Here is a 13,727-nt window from a genome sequence, read left to right on the forward strand (position 1 = left end):
TCATGATGTCTAGATTTCTTTGACTGATAATTCATCAATAAAAAAATAGATTCAGTTAACATGTTAAAATGTTATTAATTAAAAATCTAGGTAATGAGTGTATCAGGAGTTTGTTATACTATTGTTTATACTTTTGAAGTTCTCATAAGAAAAATTAAAATTTAAAAGAGAAAAATTAAATCAGGATAACATGATAGAAAATGATAGGTTCTATTTGCTGTTTCATACAAGGTAATCAGAGAAGGTATCTTTGATAAAGTGACATCTGAGCAGACACCAGAATCAAGTGAGGTAGCAAGCCAGCTCTGTTTTGGAAGAAAGCACATTCCCGGCAGAGTACAAGTTGAGAGGACCTGAGGTGGAAATGTGCTTGGCATGTTCATGGCTCACTTGTGCATTTTCAGACAGTTGTCAAGATAGCAGGGGGCTCATTGGTCTCACACAGTCAGATATACATGTGTGGAAGTTGGCTGAGGCTATAAGTCTTTCATCCCCTATTAGTCTGGACCAGAATTTTTTAAATGATCAATTTTCAAAATTTTTGGTTCCAGGCTCCTTTAGCCTCTTAAAAATTATTGAGGATACCAGAGAACTTTATTCTGTGTGAGCTATATTAATCAATATATATTACATGTATTAGAAATTAAACTGACAAAAGTTAAAAGCATCCAATAATAAACTCATTGAATGTTAGCATAAATAACATTATATGAAAAAATCGTATATTTTCTAAAACAAAAAAAAATTAGCGAGTGGCATTGTTTTAAATTGCTGCAAATCTTTTTAATGCAAATCTCTTGCAATTATTGCAGATTTCTTTTCTTCTTAGAAGTCAGTTGGATTTTCATCTCTGCTTCTGAATTCAAGCAATTGTCATAGGTTATACGGGTTGAAGTATTCTAAGAAAAGTCAGCCTCACACAAACGTGTGAGGCAAGAAGAAGAAATATTTTATTAGCTTTTAAAGATGATTATAGATATTCTTTGCTACTATGCTAAAATTCTACAGGTGTCAGATTCTTAAAGGTAAGTTGCAATGATAAATCTGCAATCATATCAATGTGCTTTTAATACTCTGTTATGCTAAAATCCATTGGTCTCTCTTACTCTTTGAATGTTATTTTGGGACATCATGCATTGGTCATTTGGAAAATATTAGGTTCCCTGAGTTATACAGATTATCAAAACATTGATGCATATTATTATATAATATACAAAAATTCAATTTGTTAATATTGCCACCATTCTCATTAGTATAGTCCCTAAGTATTGGAAAGCTATGTACCTCACTGTAGTAAATACAAGTATTCCAAAATTCTAATTTTCCCTTGTAAACTCAAAATGTTATGACCAGAATCAAATCCTGTCTGTTTTTATACTTGAAGTGACAGCTACTTTGTTCATTTTTAAGGAAAATATTCTTCCAAATACTCAACTCTGAATAACTGTAGTTTGTCAGATATGTTTTCAAGTCAAAATGTGATTTCATAAATAAACCAGCTAGTTAAGCTCACAACAAAAAGAATAATGTGAGTACTTTTCCATAAGAGAAGCATTGAACTTGGTCTTGGTCAAAGCAACTTACAACTTTCAAGGACTAGTGTGGAGGCAACTCCACCTTGGATGCTAATTCGCCATGGTGACTTCTGATTAACCCCAGTTCCAGGAGTACCTCTAAGATATCTATTTTATCTACTGTTCCTTGTGTAAGAGCTTGTATTTACCATAAATCGTGCCCTCAGGTCAACTAGTAGAGAAATAGATTCCACCTGTTGAAGGGAGAAGACAAAATCATATTACAAAGGGGTATATGAAGGGTATTGTAACCAATATACCCTTCATACCCTTTTGTAATCAATTACAAAAGGGTATATTACAAAGGGATTCAAGGAACTCTGTGATTCATTAGGGCTCACCAGGTAAAGGTGAAAGCTATAGAGAGCAATTGAATACCGAATATAACTTGAAGGCAAGAACCAGCAGGATTTCTTGATGGACTGAATATAAATTTTGGGAGAGAAATGTGTAAGGGATAATACCTAGTTCCCGGCCTAGCAAGGTGAGTGAGGTTGCCTTTTATTGACAGGTAAAAGATGAGAAGAGTGGATGTGTAGGAGAGATTGAGTTCATTTTAAGACATAGTAAGTTTGAGATGACTATGAGATATACAAGTGAATATATTGTATAGGCAGTTATATACAAGTCTATAATCTAGGGGACATAGGGAATAAACAAATTTTTGAATTTTCAGTGTATAGGCATAATTTAAAACCACTGAACTGGGCCAAGTGCAGTGGCTCATGCCCATAATCTCAGCATTTTGGGAGGCCGAGGTGGGAGGATCCCTTGAGGCCAGTTCTCAAGACCAGCTGGGCAACACAGGGAGACTTTGTCTCTACAAAAAATATATTAAAAAATAGCCAAGCATGGTGGCTCGCACCAGTGGTCTCAGCTACTCAGGAGGCTGAGGTGGTTGGATCGCTTGAGCCAGGAGGTCGAGGCTGCAGTGAGTCATGATCATGCCACTGCACTCCAGCCTGGGAGACAGAGACCTTGTCTCAAAAACAACAACAACAAACCATTGAACTAGATGACATCATTTTCTAGCAAGTGGATATAAACATGGAAAAGGGACAAGGTTGTCCAGAGGAATACATACACACACACACACATACACAGGTTTTAAATATATACATATATACACGTACACTAAGTACATATGCACATATATATGTATATTATGTGTGTGTATGTGTATAATATTTAGGAATTGGCTCACACAAATATGGAGGCTAAGTCCCATGATATGTGTTCTGAAAGCTGGAGACCCAGGAAGCTGGTGGTGTAAGCCCCAGTATGACGGCATGAGAAGACTGATGTTCTAGCTCAAGCAGTTAAGCAGAGATGGCAAATTCTTCCCTCCTCTACCTTTTTGTTTTATGCAAGCCCTCATTGGATTGGATGAGGCCCATCCACATTGGGGAGGGCAATCTACTTTACACAGTTTATGGATTCATATGCAAATCTCACCTGGAAACACCCTCACAGATACACCCAGAAATAATGTTTAACCAATTATCTGGGCATCTGTGGCCCATGTAAGTTGATATATAAAATTGCCCATCACAGAGTAAGCTGTGGTTTCTCCATCAAGAGGTCTGCAAGCTGAGGAGCCCATCAAAGGGAACTGAGATAAACTAGTATGAAAATTATATCCCGTTAAATTAAGCACTATTACTATTTAAAATTAATTTTAATAATATATATTTTCAAATCTTTTCTGTCTGAGAAATAATGACATTCTTAATCCTATGTGGTTAAAAGCAATATCTGTGTCACGATTTGCTCTGGTTTCTCTTCTTTCTGACACCAGAGTATGCATTATCCCACTACTTATTTGAGTAAATTAAGGGAATTCTTAGCCACATAGTGTGCAATTGCCTAGCTTCTGGACTTTTTAAAAGAGAATCCTTATCCACCATATATTCTGGGCTTTATCATGGAAAACTTAAGAAAGTTCTGTTTTCCTACAAAACACTTTGAAAAACTTTTGTCATATTTTTCCTCCTCCTTTCTCCTCTTTTTAATTCAGGCAATTTATTTTCAAAGGGATCTTTTCCCTGCCCTTTCTCTGGCTCTAAACTGCAAAAAAGTTATCCTAATTGTTGTCAAAATCTTTGGGCTTAATGATCCTTTCTATGCAGTACAGCAAACATACTCCTTTTATTAAAACCTAGAATTTTGCATCTTAACTCCATGTAAATCACATTCACCACATGAAGATATCAGAGAAACAAAGCTAGGACAAGACAAGTACCTTCTGACAACTTTGGGATTAGGGAGTTTTCCTTTTATGATCACGGACTTTGAAATCTTGTCTGTAGAAACGTGGTTTCCATTTTTTTGAATTGTTTTCTTGTTGAATTCTCCTAGTGTATGTAGTAGATTTATATCTGAAAAATAAGCTGGCCTGCCACAGCTACGGTAAGGGGAACCAATGAAAGAGGCTATGTGAGGGGCTCCAGTATTTCACTGGATGAGCAGCTGCACCTGCAGAGGTCTATGGACCCGAACAGAGCCTGAAAGAGGAGGAGGAACTCATCTTGCAGTCAGGGTCTAAATCTTTTGTCAGTTTTCAACTAAAGGCAGGGGAGGGTCCATGTAAACAGAGTCCTTATAGAGGGATCTCCTAAATAAGTATCTCAAAGAATAGCTTTACCTTTTCCATATCTACTCCAGGTCTCCAACATCCTTTTTTTTTTTCGTTGCCCAGGCTGGAGTGCAATGGCGTGATCTCGGCTCACTGCAACCTCCGCCTCCGGCTCCCAGGTTCAATCAATTCTTCTGCCTCAGCCTCCATAGTAGCTGGGATTACAGCGCCTGCCGCCACGCCCGGCTGATTTTTTTGTGTTTTTAGTAGAGACAGCGTTTCACCATGTTGGTCAGGCTGGTCTCAAACTCCTGACCTCAGGTGATCCACACACCTCGGCGACCCAAAGTGCTGGGATTACAGGCGTGAGCCACCGCATCTGGCCCAACATACTTTTTTTTTTTTTTTTTTTTTTTACTTCACGGGAATCCTAGATACAGGCCATAGGTTTTTCTTTTTGTTCCCCTCTAGCTAGTTTTAAATTCCAAGTGACATCTTTCCCTGTGGGAAATCAGCAAAGACAGAGCTAAAGCTAGAGATTAAAGTGGGAGGAGCAGGCTTGAAGAGAAAATGAAAGGAAGAGATAAGATTAAAAATCAACATTCTATGCAAAAAAGAGCCCAGAGCAAAGGGCCTAAGTGGCCACTTCCCCCATCTCTGTCATAACACCAGGCTGATTCCTGCATCCCGGCTGCCAAGTTCTTTATGGGTGAGTAGCTCTTCCTGAAGAGAAATCTTTGCATTTAAGAAAGCCTCATTGAACAATAATATATGCTCTTTTTTTTTTTTAACTTATCTTATTAATTTATGTAATAGGGAACTGAGTGCCATTAATTCACTCCTGGATAGGAGAGTTATTAATACTGAATGTGATCTGGTCTTTTATTTATGACCACTTTTCTTTTAACTCTGCGCTAGAATTAACTAAGCACTGCATTTCAGGTATTGATTTGGAATCTGAAAGTTTAATTTATTACCTCAATCAATATCAAAGGTATTTAGACAGCATTTGCCTTACCCTTATGGAATGTCATTGTGTGGCTCTGCTCTGGCATCTCTCTTCTTTTTCTTTTCTTGGCTTTCTTTGGGTGTTTAACAGCTCCCTCAGGGCATTGCCAATTATTTATGACATACTTCTCCTTGTAAGATCTAGTTGGAAAACCTGTTCCTATGGAAACTGCTGTTTTCAAACAGGATGGCTCTAACTTCAAAACAATATCATCAAATATGCAACAGCACATATATCTTTTAATGACAAGCGTATTCTAATGATTTGTAAAACCAAATCTGAAAAGCTGAACAGGACAAAATGTATGGAAAGCCCATCTGATTGGGTGGGAGATGAAGAGATTATCTGAAAAGAAAAAAAACCTTCTGGGAATTAGTTTGACTTGGTATATTTAGGGAAGTCTGGTGAGAGGATAGCATAGGCTTTGAAATTATGTTCAGCAGGGACCTGTGACTATCTTGAACTAAATTTAACAGAGATTGACTAGACCTGGGTTTTAACATTGCTGGTTTAGTGTACCCTTTAGTAAATGACTACCGAAATCTATTCACTCAAAGCCCAGTCTCTGGCAATCCAGCCCCAAATATTACATTTTATAACTGGAGTTTTCATTAGCTTATTACCCAGTCCTAGTTTGCTTTCCTTGTCCTACTGTTTATTCATGTCAAAGTCAAGGAAATGAAGGATAATGCTACCACTGAGTGAGGCTCCTCACAGAGTGCTTTGTTAATCAAGTTACAAGGCAAAATCACTCTATATCCTTGACTGATATTTTTTCTTTTGTTTGTTGAGACAGTCATTTTCTCTCACTGCATTCAAAACCAAATGTTGCTAGTTACCATGGCAATATTTTTGAAGTCAGTATCACTCTAATGTTCCCTCATGACCTATTATGATATAGCTTGGATTTGTTGTAGACTTCATTTGTCCATCAATCATACTGGAGAATTCTGAGGGAAGGAGAGAAAGTACTGAAGAATTCTGAGGGATGGAGGAAGGGGGGTGGGGGGAGAACAAATAACAGAATTACATTATTGCATAAAAATGTAAAAATGAGCCTACATAACTTCAGCATAGCATGTTGTACTGAAGGAGACAAATCGTTATTTTAATCTTTATTCAATTGTAATGCAATATAAATAAATACAGGCACAAATTATTAATTAAGTCTACTGTCAAGTATATGCTTGTTCCTTGATTTTAAGCCAAGAGACTTAAATACTTAGGGCAAAAATCAGAATGTTCAGATTAAATGTGTGATGTTAGAGTTCCTGTTGAGGAGTTCACAGTTAGAGACTTTGGCTTGCTCACTCCAGGACTTGATTCATGAGTGGCAGCTTCTCCTTTATTGTACATCATTTCTGAGTGAGGTCTAGAAGCCTGGGGGCCCTTGGGAGAAAAATAGTACAAAACATAAAGCAGTACCATGAGATTTCTACCTGCTCCCTGCTCCCTGATCCAAAGGCAAGGTTCTTAGAAGAGGAGGAAACTGATTATGTATAGTCAGAATAAGCTTGATGTTTTTCCCGATCCTATAATTTTTACTGTCAAAATTGTGGACTTCACTTCTGGCTCTCACCTCCCTGAAGCCTAAAGTACAATTTGTGATAATTGGTAAAACTTAAGAAATCAAATGGGAGATGAAGAAAGTCTTATAAAACACAGGTGTAATACATTCCATAAACCTATATGTAGTATAGGTGTGGTAGAATTTTTCGGCAGAGTGACTTCTTAGGGAATAATAATGAAACAAAAAAGATTGAGAACCACTGGTCTAGGGCAAGTCCTACGTTGTATAACAGGGCTGATATGGACTGGGTAGGGAAATACTAGGTATAAAAGTGTGGGATCCCTGACAAGAGTTCTACCCTCAAGCCTGGACTTATGGCCCTAAATGAGAATGTCACACCCCCATTTTCCCGCTTGACTGTTGCCTTTTGGCCCATCGTGCCCCGTATCCTCTGCCCATAAAAACCCCAAACTCCACTGACAGAGGAGCAGAGTGGCATGGCAGAGTAGGAGAGAAGAGAAGAAGTGTCTGAATATTGAGAAAAGAAGAGGCAGCTGGACATCAGAGACTATGGTTTGATAGGAGTTCGTCAAACTTCAGGGGAAGATTATCTTTCCACTCCATCCCCTTTCCAGCTCCCCATCCTACTAAGAGCCACTTCCACCACTCAGTAAAATCTTTGCATTCATTATCCTTCAAGTCCATGTGACCTGATTCTTCCTGGCTGCCAGACAAGAACCTGGGTACCAAGAGGGCAGGGTGTAAAATGCTGTCACCCTGACCCTCAACTGAGCTGGTTTAACACTTAGCTATCTGCGGATGGCAAATGTCAAAAGAGCACTGTTTGTAACACACGCCCTCTGGGGCTCCAGAGATTGTGGGCAACCCCCAGATGCTGCCATGGGCCAATATGGGGTTTGTTTTCACTGACACCCAAATGCATTCACCCCAGCTCCTGCATCCATTTACCTGTGTGCTCCCCCTCCAACAAGGGCTTCAAGCATGGTGGCCAAGTAAATGAGCCACCCCTGTCACAAGTCCCACGAGGGGGTCAGGGGAAACTCTTCTGTTTCAGTGCTAGATAGGTTAGCTGACCTGATTTTCACAGCTACTTTGTGCCAATATAGCCCTCTGTCTCAAATCTCTTGAATTCCTCACAAAATTTCTGCATCCATTCAGCAAACATTTATAGTTTGTCTGCAATGTGCTGCAAAGTGTGTTAAGATTTTAGGATACAAAAAAAAAAAGTTGTCTCTAACACCAAGGAGAGATTGAAAGACATCTGATGATTACAGAGCAATGTGATAAGGGCCAGAACAGCAGTAAAATACCATACAGATCCCCTGCTGTATCTGGCACTCAGGAAGAGCTAATTAAATTCCTAAGTTGAACGAATGTTAATATGACTCACATTTCCAGGAGTTTGACATTGGTTTTCTCATGTGAACTTGTTCTTTGGGAAATACACTATGTACTTCTTTAGGGTATAACAGAATCAGGCAATATGTACTTGTCCTTAATAGCAGCCAGATAGTTTCTACTTGGCTGTGGGTATGCTCATGTCATTGAGGTTGGTTTTCTCACCTATTGATGTCATAGGATTTCTCTGAGAATTAAAGCTCTCTTTCTCACACAGACTCATAAAATCTACTCAAACTTAAGAAGGCACACGGGTGTTCTTCTGGCCAACTAAAATGGGGCCTGAAATCCAGTTCATTGTCTTGTCATTATTTTTATAACCTGACTTTCAGTAAGCAGGGGATCAGCTACTTTGTTGAGCAGCTAAATTTCTTTGCCACCTAATTGTGCTCTGGTGTCTGAGGCCTACTCCTTGGAGATAAATTTTTGAACTCAGAGGATCTAACAGTGAGTCTTCAGCATAAACTTTGTAGATTGGGGTAATGAAAATCATTACATGTTAATCCCTGGCTTGTGGCACAAGCTGGTGGGGAGGCATGTGTACTTTCCATTGAGTGCTGGAAGAATAAGAGGAAACCAGGTGTTCCCATAGGAGTGACCTGTTCAGCAAGTGGATATCTGAAGGTGAATGTGGACTGTGGCTTTTGTGGAAGGCTTGTTGTGTAGAAATAAAGAATACCTAAATGAGAACAGGCAGCGGCTATTTATTCAGAGCTTGCTACAACAATGGAGTCACTTGCATTTGGTAGAGACTGAAAGACAGGTCAGGAAATGGTAAAGCTTTATAGCAAAAAAATAAAAAAGAAGAAAAGGAGGACTGTATGTGTGCTGTGATTAGAGGTAGTTGGCACAGAAAAGCTGGAGGTGTGCTAATTAGAAATGTGGCATTTTGTATGATTGGTTTGGGAAATATGTTTGCCACTCTGTGAGTTGTTCTGAGTTGGAGACAGAAAAAATTAGGGAATCTGGCAGTTGTTGAGCACGTCTTGACCATTTTGGGCCATGCAATTACTGCAAAAATCATGGTGTGGCTTCTTGAACTGGTTGTTGCAGAGGCTGCTGGTCAGAGTTCTATTTTCATACATGGCCTGGTCACTGTAAGTCTGTATATACAACCTCTCATTTGATATGCACATTACTTTGCAATAGGTGACATATTAAGCTGTTATCAGTCACTTTAAAAATATAAATTTAAAAAATGAATAAAAATATAATACAAATATGAAAATAATATAGGACACTTCTAAGAAATAAGTTGGCCAAGAGAAATAAAGAGAGGCCTAGCTTGGATGTGTCAATAAACCGGGGAATAACTAGGACATGCATTTCCTGAGTTATTTGGAAATTGTACAATTTCTTCACCTCTATTCCCCCAGAGTGATTAAAACTAAAAGTTTAAAATGAAAAGATCTCATGTACTTATTTCCCACAACACCCAGCAAAACACATTTGGGAGGGTTGTGTCATTATTGACAGCTGTCCTTGGAGACAGAAAAGTGGAAAGAAGCAACTCGTGAGGTAGATTTAAAAGCTGGCTGAATCCTTGGAGCGAGAGTCTGGAAATTAGGGAAGAGGGAAGGAAAATAAGTATTTGTTGAAGACCTGTTTTGTGTCAGGTACTATGCCTAGAACTTAACAAATACCCCATTTAGTCTTTATAGGCAAGCTGCAAGGTAAATGGTATTCCCATTTTAGAGATGGGGAAAATGAGACATACAGAGGGTAAATGATTTGCAAGTTTACAGAGATTGTAAACATAGGATCTGCTATCACTATGTCTGCCTCAACATGACTTTGCTATTCCAGGAGACTCTTGCCCGGGAAGCTGAAAATTGTGATTAACTTTATTATTCATTCCAGGGATTTCCTGGCCCATTCACTATTTTATAGAAAGTGCCTATGGTGGCCGGGTATGGTGGCTCATGCTGTAATCCCAGCACTTTGGGAGGCCGAGGCAGGCGGATCACAAGGTCAGGAGATCAAGACCATCCTGGCTAACACAGTGAAACCCCATCTCTACTAAAAATACAAAAAAAAAAAAAAAAAAAAGGAGCTGGCTGTGATGGCGGGCGCCTGTAGTCCCAGCTACTCAGGAGGCTGAGGCAGGAGAATGGTGTGAACCCAAGAGGCAGAGCTTGCAGTGAGCTGAGATCCACCACTGCACTCCAGCCTGGGTGACAGAGCAAGACTCCGTCTCAAAAAAAAAAAAAAAATTGCCAGTGGTCTGTTTACTTTCTAACACTCGGAAACTCTCACCTCAAAATCCCCACTTTGTTGTTTCTACCAATCCAAGGCTGTTATACCAAGATCTTTACTCCATCCCAATCAAACCCCCACACTAAAAAATCTGCCTTAAGCCAGACTTCAAAATCTCAAGGAATCAGACCTTGCTTTGCCCCCTACAAGACTCTTACTCAGTAGAGTTAGCAATACATTCCGTGTTGTCTTATCTGGTTGATTGGTTCGTTCAACATTCATTTGACCTATCTGTAGTACTAAATTGTATAGGTTCTCTCCTTTCCATAATTTATTGATACATCCTTTATTGATATATTTTCTTTGTCCTATCTCCACTTTGTCACTTGGATTTACTTGGATGTGCCCATGCTGACACAAAGACAGACAGGCACACACACACACACACACACACACACACACACACATGAACAGCCAATACCCTCATCTATATCTCAGTGTAACTTCAAATATGAAGGTACCATGCCGTTATTCTCTCCTTTTCCTGCTTTACGTAGGTGAAGTCTTAACAGCAGTGGACCATAGCATCTGAGAAGAATATTATATATATTAATATGTAATATATGATATAATATATGTAATATATAAATATATATTATATATAAATTATATATGTATATATATCTTATATGTTATATATAAATTATATATGTATATATATATAAATTATATAGGTATATATAAATATATATATAAATTATATATGTATATGTAAATATATATTGTATATAAATTACATATGTATATATAAATATTATATATGTAATTTATATATATAAATTACATATATAATATTTATATATGATATATATTTATATATCATATATAAATTATATGATATATAAATAATATATATTACATAAAAGTTATATATGTCTATATAAATATTATATATTATATAAAAATTATATATGTATATATAAATAATATATATTATATAAAAATTATATATGTATATATAAATATATAATATATAAATTATATGTATATATTATATATTATATAAAAATTATATATGTGTATATAAATATATATAATTATATATGTGTATAGAAATATATAAATTATATATGTATATATAAATATATATATAAATTATATGTGTATATATAAATATTATACAATATACATAAATTATATATGTATATATAAATATACATAAATTATATATGTATATATAAATATATATAAATTATATATGTATATATAAATATATATAAATTATATATGTATATATAAATATATATAAATTATATATAAATTGTATATGTATATATAAATATTATATATTATACATATAAATTATATATAAATTGTATATGTATATATAAATATTATATATTATACATATAAATTATATATATGTATATATATCTCTCTCCAATTTTCTCATGTGTATGATAGAACACAACACTACAACACAGTCACATCTAAATTGTAGAGCTGACCTGGTGCAGTGGCTCACACCTGTAATCACAGAACTTTGGGAGGCTGAGGTGGGCACACCACTTGAGGTCAGGAGTTTGAGACCAGCCTGGACAACATGGTGAAACCCCGTCTCTACTAAAAATACAAAAATTAGCCGAGTGTGGTGGTGTGCGCCTGTAATCCCAGCCACTCTAGAGGTTGAGGCAGGAGAATCGCTTGAACCTGGGAGGCGGAGGTTGCAGTGAGCCGAGATCATGCCACTGCACTCCAGCCTAGGTGACAGAGTGAGATTCTGTCTCAAAAAAATAAAATAAAAGAAAATAAAAAGAAACTTTCAACACAGTTCATGAATGACTGCTTGAAGACCAGATCAGGTAGGATAGAAGGAAGCAGAAAGCTACTGAGGAAGAAAAAAAGTGACATAAGTTTCACCTTAACCTTTTATGTTTTATAAAATAGGTGAAACAGTTTCAGTTCTGTTGTCTGGAACTCTTACTCCCAATAACAGAGTGGGAAGTAGAGTGGAAGAGTCAGAAGTTATTGACAATATATAGATGGGAACCGTAAAAATTACTGGGTGATGGAAAGTTTTGAGAGACTAAAGTTGGTTTTTGAGGAAATTGAATATTTAAACCAAAGTAAAAGTTTCTATATTTCATTGCAATCTATAGTGCTACAGGCTGTATATTTTTGCAAAATCAGACAAATTACACATAGCTTTCAGGCAAGGGTGGGTTACAGTTTGCAAGGAAGAAACAGAATATTTGACTCTAGAGGCTGCCCTAAAGAGCCGTGTTGAATCAGAACAACTGAATCTGAGTTATAATCAATTCCACAGTGTGAGTAGACACAAGTATCAAAAGTGGTTTGTTTATGCTGATACATTAAGGACATAAAATTATATTTTGGACAGAAAAGAATCAGTGGGTAATATCAGGTAATGAGTTTCTAATATGATAACATTTCAAGGTTGTTTTGAAATCCATTGCAGGCAATGCATAATCCAAATAGGAAGAGAAGACATTAAGTGTATGAGGTGAGACGTTTCCCTTTGTGGTGTGCAGTGGGGACACAGGAGCAGTCTTCTCCAATTTGCAGCCGGAGAATACTTGTTTCCTTCGAGTGATCAAGGAGGGAACTGAATAGTAAGTAACCATTCAAATGTCAAACAGAATTGCAGTTTTGAATCTTCTAGTATTTTAATCCTTAGAAATTGCAGGTTTCTAACCTCAGTGTAAGTCATGGCATCAAATCCTCATCTGTCCAATTTCTGTTTTCAGGAAGAAATTATGCAGTTTGTTTTGAAAAAATTAGGTTGTTTTACTTTTTATTTTTTCAGTTTGATATTCACATACAGCATTGACTATTTTGATTCTTAGTGTAGCGTAAGTATTTTTTATAGTGCTGTGATTTTTATTTCAATTAATATGAAATTTTTGCTGCTCTCCATACTTGGTCCTTATCCTATCCCCTGCTTTTTAAAAAATTAGCATTGTATAAGAGGGATAAAGCAGTAGGCTAATATATATCGCTAATAACCCAACAGGAATGACAGTTGATGAACTGGCTTCATGAAACAATTGGCATTTTATTCAGTAAAATAATTTAGGTATGTAGGCTTCATTTATATTCAAAATATTCCAGTCAGATGTATGATTTCCTCATGGCAGAACTATGAATATTAAATGATTACTTGTGCTTTTAGCTTTATTTTCATTTCAAATAATGAGAATTACATCATTCAGAAACCCAGGAAATCTAAACTAAAATCTGCAGATCTGTCTTGGTTATTCCATGAAAATATGAATTTATTATAGGATTATAAAAAAGGAAGAGTGTACTTTAAAACTTAACCTATATTTGTAAAGTGTGTGAGACAAAATAAGCAGATTTTATTTAGTGTAATTACAGAATTTTCAGTCTTATTTTTTTCTAAGAAATATATGTCCTTCTCCC

This window comes from Pongo abelii, chromosome 12 (assembly GCF_028885655.2).
Source record: "Pongo abelii isolate AG06213 chromosome 12, NHGRI_mPonAbe1-v2.0_pri, whole genome shotgun sequence".
In the NCBI taxonomy this organism is placed as follows: Eukaryota; Metazoa; Chordata; class Mammalia; order Primates; family Hominidae; genus Pongo; species Pongo abelii.